We start from the raw sequence: 8,724 nt of genomic DNA on the forward strand, positions 1-8,724 counted from the left end.
TATGGTCCTTACCACATCGAGGTATATTTGTTTATATCTATTTGTTTAGAATTTGGAGTGTTGCAAAATAATTTTTCTGCATCTATTTCAACTATCACATGACTTATAGCTTCCATGTGTTGTATCACATTTATCAATGTGCATATGTTGAACTATCCTTGCATGTCAAAGGTAAGTTCCACTATATTGGTGTATAATCCTTTTGAGATACTGTTGAACTTGGTTTTCAAGCATTTTTTGAGGATGTTTGAATCTACACTTATCAGGAATATTGCCTTTTGGTTGTGTGGTAGTAGTGTAAGTGTAATGGTGGTCTTATATAATGAATTTGGAAGTATTCTGTTATCTTCAATTTTTTGGAAGAGTTTTACAAGGGTTGGTATAATTTTATAGTAGATAAGAGCTGTGGGTCTAGGTTCAGTCTTTTGCTTGTGTATAACTTGTTCTCCGAGCACCATTTATTAAATAGGGATTCCTTTCCCCAGTGTATGCTTTGTTAGCTTTATCAAAGGTCAGATGGTGATATGAGGCTGGTTTCATCTCTATGTTCTTTGGTCTGTTCCTCTAGAGCTGGTGAAGCTGGACACTCACTACACAATTCATTCCCTAATTAGAAGAATTATAATAAGCCGAGATTCTCTTTTGGCACAGAATTCTGCTGCCTTAAAAGAGAGGTGATGTGGGTATAGTAAAACTGTTCTTACCTTCTTTGATGTATCAAATCTTGGATTTTTTTGGTCCAGTGGTATGTTGGAACTTTTATGCTGCACTCCCACACTACCCAAAAGGTACTGTCATTTATTAGTGTTTTGCAAAATTTTGTACATTATGGGAAGATGACAGTTGAAAACACCTATTGCACCATCTTGCTAAAGTCTCTTTTTAACTATGCTCTTTTACATATGTATTTCTGCAATACACTGCTCAAGATTTACTGGAGACTTAAATATTATATGGCATGTACACCAAATCATCTTTTTACCTTTTTAAAATGGAAAACAAATCATTTTTTCAAAGTTTGTATTGCACCAATAGTTTTGGATAAGGAATTATAGACCCAGTAGATGCATATAGTAGACAGACACAGCTGAGTCAAAAATTTCAGTAAAAATTGCCCATCTGCCTCTTGCCTCTGTGTCTGTTTCTTCATTTTAGTGCATTCTCTCAGTTTCCCATGTGTCAGAGATTTTCACTACTATACCGTGAAGGGATAGCTGCCCAGATTCTGGCCCACTTAAGCTCTAAGGCAGCTGATAGAGATTTGAGTGACTGGAGCCCTGGCAAACTGGTAGCCCTAGTGAGCTGCACAGGTATTTCCTATTTCTGTGTGTCATGACTTGGAAATAGTGGGAAGCTTATCTTGAGTATCTAGTTTCTTCACATCCTGTTTTACTTTCTCTTATACCAGGTACAGGCTGTTACTAACAGTGCCTAATATAATAGATAAAAATTTATTTTGGATGTTGAATGTTGGATATTGCCATTCTATCCCAATATTTTTACTTTTGAATAGAACATAAAGCATTAATTCTAGAAAAAGAAAATATCAGTGATCGAGCTGTTGATGGCTTAATGAAAATGCTATCATCCTGTTATGGCATATTTCCAAGATGAATGAATGCTAAAGACATGGCTCATTTAAGTAAAGGAAAAATAGGTCTAATGTTGTGTTTACCTGTAACAAAATTCTTTGGTAGAAAACGTGCGGCAGCATAGATTTTAAAGGTCATAAATTATAAAATACCTATCAGCTAGTAAACCTCTTAAATTCCAATAACTTGTAAAAAGCCTTAGCAAAAAAAGGAATGAGAAAAAATAATTTTAGGAGAAAAAGCCATCTGATGTTAATCATTAATAAATTGAATAAAAATTTTTATTTATAGATAATTGTTTTAGTTTATCTTTTTTTTTTTTTTTTTTTTTTTTTGAGACGGAGCCTCAAGTTATCCCCCTGGGTAGAGTGCCATGGCATCATGCTCACAGCAACCTCCAACTCCTGGGCTCAAGCTAGTCTCCTGCCTCCGCCTCCCAAGTAGCTGGGACCACAGGCGCCCGCCACAATGCCTGGCCATTTTTTGGTTGCAGCCATCATTGTTGTTTGGCAGGCCCGGGCTGGGGATTCGAACCCGCCACCTTAGGTGTATGTGGCTGGCGCCTTAGCCGCTTGAGCCACAGGCGCCGAGCCAATTGTTTTAGTTTAAATTGTTAAAAAGATATAAAGAACATTCTGCACTGAATCAAATTTAATTAAAAAATGTGCATACTACTGACCAATTGAATTTTTCTGTATATATGATATAATAATAATTTAAAAGAACAAACTGATTACTTGTAGGCAATTAAATTAGTTTTTAGTGCTAATAACCTCGGGCTTGGTAGCTGAAATATTCCATGGTGCCATACAAGGAAATTTCAGGAAAATAAAAAAGTTTTACAGAAATTTTGCTTACTATGAATAATAGCTTGAAGAATTTGAAACATAAAGAAAATCAAGAGAAGTAGAAAAGGATGAGTAGCAAATGTAAGCATACCTAATTAATAATTATTGGAGAAATTGTAAGTATTATATTTTCTAAGATAGCCTATCAATGAAAAGAAAAAGGGGACAATAAACAATCAAACAAATTATATTACAGTATAACTTCCGTAGCTGACCACCTCCCTACATTGATCACCTCCTTAAGTTGACCTAATTTTCAAAGACCAGACATGTACCACATGAACAAATCAGTACAAAAGGCCTAGTTCCTTGTAGAGGCCTAGTTCTCTAGATTGTTACAACAGTGCATTGGGTGGTCAACTTATAGATGCTCTTCTATATTTATAAAATTGACACTTTCTGTATTTGTTTTTAACACAGAGTCTCATTGGTAGAATGCTGTGGCATCATAGCTCACAGCAACCTCAAACTTGGGCTGGAGTGATTTTCTTGTTTCAGCCTTCTGAGTAGCTGGGAATAGAGGGGGCTTGCAACAAGGCCTGAATATTTTTAGAGATGGGGTCTCGCTCTTGCTTAGGCTGGTCTTAAATCCGTGAGGTCAGACAATTCATCCACCTCAGCCTCTCAGAGTGCTGGGATTACCAGTGTGAGCCACCATGCCCAGCTGTATTTTTTAAATTATGATTATAAAATAAAACAGTATTATAATTTTATTTCCATTACTAATTAATTAACTAATCTATCTTAATTAGATACTGCTAGAATAATGACATAAAAACATTGTTTTTAATAACAAAACATTGACACAAAATTGGCTTTGAAACCCAATTCTGGGGTTCCAAGTATACCATGGAACTATTCAGCCATTAGAAAACATGGAGACTTTACATTTTTTTATATTAACCTGAATGGAAGTAGAATACATTCTTCTTAGTAAAGCATCACAAGAATGGCGAAACAAGAAACCTAGGTACTCAATTCTAATATAAGGACAATTAATGACCCAGTACACAGTAGGGGAACAGGTGAAGGAGAGAGTAAAGAGAGGGAAGGAGGAAGGGGGCTGGGGGTTCACAGTGTCTGACATACATTTTGGGGGTAGGACACAATTATAAGAAGAACTTTACCTATGAAAGGTAACCTGGTTCAAAAAACTAAAAAAAAAAAAAAAAGGGTTATTCACCCAATAAAATACTATATCACAGGACACCTCCTATTTTAAGAAATGTACCAGGGTCTCTGAGAGAACTAGAAGAAATAAAATTTGCTAACTTACTAACCAACTAATGTTACTGGGTAAATTAACAAAAAAAAAAGATTTCAGAATGGGTGAATTATAGATAGCCTGTTAGTTTATCACCCCTTGTTCATCCCCACGCTCCAGGTAACCAGGTGTGGATTAAAGATTGGAGCCTGAGCCTACTGAAACCATGGTGAAAAGGTCCCTACTTGGTGACCCTGTCCACACTAACACCAGTGAAGGTGAATAGCATCCTTGCCTGGATACATCATGTGTGAAACCAGCCAGCAATGGGGAGTGGACAGGCCAATAACATCCAGACCATCTCCACCATCTTACCCTAAAAAAATAGACTACAGTCCTGCCCCAGTCGCATACCAGGAGCTGACTGGTCTACGCACAGCAGAGGCTTGAGGATGAGCAGCAGCAGCGTGGGACTGATTACTGATTCTTTGCTCTGGACTTTTTCACCTTCCTTCTTTAATTTTCGGTGTAAGACATGATGAAGGTTGTGAAAAATGTATCCAAAAGGTAACCTAAACTAGGGAAACTGTCAAAATTGTGTTATTGGTTTATTCTTATTATGAAAATATAGGAAAGCCTGAAGGAATTTGCATATACAATAACACCCAATATCAGATATGTGTGTGTCCCTGCTCAGTGGGCCAGCTGTTTGCTACAATTCTTCTGAACCCCTAGAGCAAACTGAATTTTCAATATGGTATATTGATATCCCTAGAAAGACAATAACTTGAGTTATAACAGAAAAAATACCTAAACAAATTAAAAAAAATTTATAACAATTTTGCAATATATACAGATATGTCTTTTAATATTTTCAATAATTAGAAGTTTTGCATGCAGAAATACTATATATTTCTGAAGAATTATTTCTATGTATTTCATATTTTGTGTTGTTATGTTAACTTTAATTCTTTAATTATTAATGGTATACAATAGTTATTTGTATACGGAACTTAAACAATAATAGAATAATGGTAAACATTAAAAAAAGGAAAAAAAAAGTAGCCTTAAGATACAGCAAGCACAAGAACAAATAGTAGATAAAAATTAGAAGACTTTACTTGTAAAAAATTTCAAAATACTATAAATACGATCATAGTTCTCAGAAGATAGAGTTTGCTTCTGACTGCCAACCTTAAAGAATATTGTGTGTGTGTTTGAGAGAGATTCACTCTGAAGACTAAATTTCTCATCCATGTTTAAGGTTTAAGATTTTGTCTGGGTTTTCTTTTATATCTATATAGAAAACATTCCAACTAAATAAGATTTCTTGCCAGTGTTCATAGTAAAAATCAAAAGACTAAATTTGTATTAGTATTTGTCTTAAGAAACAATATTCTTTGAAGAAAATTCATTTGTTACTAGTATTTGGAATGAGTTGGAAGGGGAAGGAACAAAGAGAGAGAAGCAAAGTTTAAGAGCAGAAATAAGAAAAATAAAGACCTGAAGAGGGTAACCAAAGGAAAGAATGGGGCATCTATATTTTAAAGAAAAATATTTACAGAACCCAGGGGATAAGAGAGAGGTAAACTGAAAAAAGAGCAGCAAAAGTCTTTAGTGTTTTGAGTCTGTGAAAAATCAGAAATACAGTTCCAGATATGTACCTAGTAAAGGAATTATAGGATCAAATGGCAGGTCTATTTTTAGTTCTCTAGGTGTTTTCCAGATGTCTTTCCAAAAGGAATGCATTAGTTTGCAGATCAAAAAACACACTACAACAAAGATATTTGTGCCAGAATGTTTATTGCAGTCCAATTCATAATTGCTAGGTCATATAAGAAGCCTAAGTGCCCATTGACCCACGAATGGATCAAAAAAATTGTGGTATATGTACACCATGGAATACTATGCAGCCCTAAAGAAGGATGGAGACTTTTCCTCCCTCATGTTTACATGGATGGAGCTGGAAATTATTCTTCTTAGCAAAGTACCTCAAGAATGGAAGAAAAAGTATCCAACGTACTCAGTCCTACTAAGAAACTAATTTATAGCTTTCATAGGAAAACTATAACCCAATTATAGCCCATGAATACGGGGAAGGAGAGAGAGAGGGGAAGAGAGTTGGGAGGACGGGTGGAGGGAGGGTGATTGGTGGGATCACGTTTATGGTTTATCTTTTAAGGGTACATGTGAATCTTTCTAAATGACGAATATAAATGTCTTAACACAATAACTAAGAAAATGCCTTGAAGACTATGTTAACCAGTTTGATGAGAATATTTCAAATTGTAAAAATAGCACACTGCACCCCATGACAGTATCAATGTACATAGCTATGATCTAAAAAAAAAAAAAAGAGAGAGAGAGGGAGAAATACAGTTTCATTAAGAATGAGGTAGGTAGGTGTCAGAACTGATTTTTCCCTTCTAGTGATATCAGTTGTTCTAGTACCATTTATATAAAGACTATCCTTTCCAAACTGAATTTACTAGGTCTCTTTATTACAAATCAATTTAACATGAATTGAGCCTATTCTTGTACTCTGTTTTGTCTCATTGGTATAACATACATATAGGTCTATAATTCTCAATGATGAAGTTTATTAATTACTGTCTATTTATGATAAATCTTGGTATCATGTAGCACAGTACTCTCATTGTACTCTTATAAAATGATTTTGGCTGGTCTACAATAATTGCATTCCCTACATAAATTTAGTTTTTTAAAATTTTTTGCCCAAAGAAGTTTGCTTGGAATTTAATTGGAAGTAGGTTGAATTTACAGATCAATTTGGGGAAAATTAAGGACTTAATAGTTTTGAGTCTTTCTAATTCATGAACAAACTACATATCTCTACTTAATTTCTCTCAACTATGCTTTGCAGTTTTTTTTATTGTATCATGTGTACATGTTAGGTGAATTTTTAAAAAAATTTACTTTTTTTGGTTTCAAATATTGTTTTAATGGAATTCTATTTCAGTTGTTCACTTATATATATGTATAATATATATATATACATATCACTTATCTGTAGTAGTTGTTTTATAGATTGTTTAGAATTTTCTACATATGAATTATGTCCGATGTGAAAAAAGTCCATTTTGTTTATTTTTTTCTAATATGATTGAGTTTTCTTTCTCTGTCCTGCTTTACTGCAAAGGTGATGAACTATAGTGCAACGTCAAGTGGAAGGGTTGATCTTAGGGAAAAGGCATTCAGAATTTTGCCATTAAGTATGATGTAAGTGCTGCTCTCTAGATGCCTTTTATTAACCTGAGGAAGTTGTAGTCAATTCACATTTTGCTGAGTGTTTAGGTAACAACCTGCTGTTAAATTTCATTCTAAGCCTTCACACATATTGAGATGACTAACTTATCTGTTTTATTCTTCTAATATGGTTAGTTACATTGCCTAAACATTACAATTTCTTTACCCCTAATATCTTTACCTTATTTTTTGTTAATCAGGCATATGTTGTTCTTACAGACTGAGTCAGAAAGTATTACTTCTGTTTTTTTCTTCTGGAAGAGATTGTGGGGAACGGACCTTATGTAGTCCTTGGAAGTATACTCTACATTTTCTACAATTTCTGTGTCACTGATCTTCTGGTTTTTATTATTTACTTTCTTTCACTTAATTGGGGATTAACTGGCTTTTATCATACTACATTCTCAAATGCAAACTCAGAATTTATTTTTTAAATTTAGAATTTATTTTTCTAATACAAGCATTTATCGTTATTAATCTTTCCTCTAAACACAGCTTTAGGTGCAGATCACACATTTTCATGTACGTTAATTTTTTACACAGATAAGTTTGCTTCTGATTTGCCCTGTGATTTCTTCATTACCTCATGTATTGTTTAAAAATTTTATTTTATAATTTTAAACATTTGAGAATTTTTATGATTTCTTTCTGTGATAAATCTGTACGCACTTTGTGGGTAGAAAATAGTCTATGCATTATTCGAATCTTTATAAATTTTTAAGACATTTTTATGCTCCAGTAAATGGTCTACTTGAATGACGACTTCAGGAGTCTGGAAGAAAATTTCTAATTTGAAATTGATGGATAGAAAATTCCACATATGTCAACTAAATCAAGTTGGTTGGGAGTATTCTTCTAAATCCTTATCAATTAGTTGTTTCATGAATTGTTAACAACAGAAGCACCAAAGTAGGCAAATTTATTGTGTGTGTGTTAATTTCACTTTCAGTCCTAATAATTTCTTGTTTTTCCCTTTTTTTCAGTTCAAATTGAACAGCTGATTTTCTTCTTCTTTCTTTCTTTTTTTTTTTTTTTTTTACTGTAGAATTATATTTTTATTTTGGGTAAAAACCCACAATAATTTTGGGGGGGCTGTAATTAAGATTTAACAGCACTATAATTCTAACGAATAACTTAAATATACTCTGGAGATAAATATAATAATATTTCATAGACATTTTGGAACCCCAGTATTAAGACTACAAATACATACTAGCCTACATCTATCACCAATGACTCATACAGTTTCTTTCTAATGAATTGACCATTACGTTTCCAAAGTTCTGAAGTGGCCAACAGATGATAGAAAGATAATTCTTTACTTGAAAGCAACAGCTTCAGTAAACTGATGGCTTTGATTCAGGGCCAACTGAACAGTTGATTTTCATTCAGCACTTTAAAGGTGTCATTTAATTTCTTTTGGCTTACACAGTTTCAGACAAGAAGTTTGTAATCTTCCTTATGTACTTAACATCTTTTTAAATTTTGGTTGCTTGTTATGATTTTCTCTTTAAAAATCATTGTTAATTTTTTACATTTTTTATGTTCATTTTATTTGAACTGTATTGTTCCTTGAATTAGTGTATAATTTTATTAAAACTGAAAAAATTGAGTCATTATTTCCTCAATATCTTTTCAGTTCCAACTCCCACATCAGCTACAGCCTCCACTCTTTTTCCATCTGGGATTTCGTTTTTTATAGTTTTTGATATTTTTCAACAGATTACTGAGGCTCTGTTTTCTTCTCCATCTTTGTAGTTCACATTGGATAGTTTCTATTGCTAGTCTTTTCTTCTGCAGTATGGATGTAGCT

At 33.5% G+C, this 8,724-nt stretch overlaps 1 pseudogene; it reads right to left on the reverse strand.

Moving 5' to 3' along the window:
• Window positions 1-8,151: 8,151 nt before the first annotated feature.
• LOC111726416 lies at window positions 8,152-8,280 on the reverse strand (annotated as a pseudogene).
• Between the last annotated feature and the right edge of the window lie 444 nt (window positions 8,281-8,724).

This window comes from Otolemur garnettii, unplaced genomic scaffold (genome assembly GCF_000181295.1).
Source record: "Otolemur garnettii isolate 467f Iridium unplaced genomic scaffold, OtoGar3 scaffold00064, whole genome shotgun sequence".
NCBI classification, from domain to species: Eukaryota; Metazoa; Chordata; class Mammalia; order Primates; family Galagidae; genus Otolemur; species Otolemur garnettii.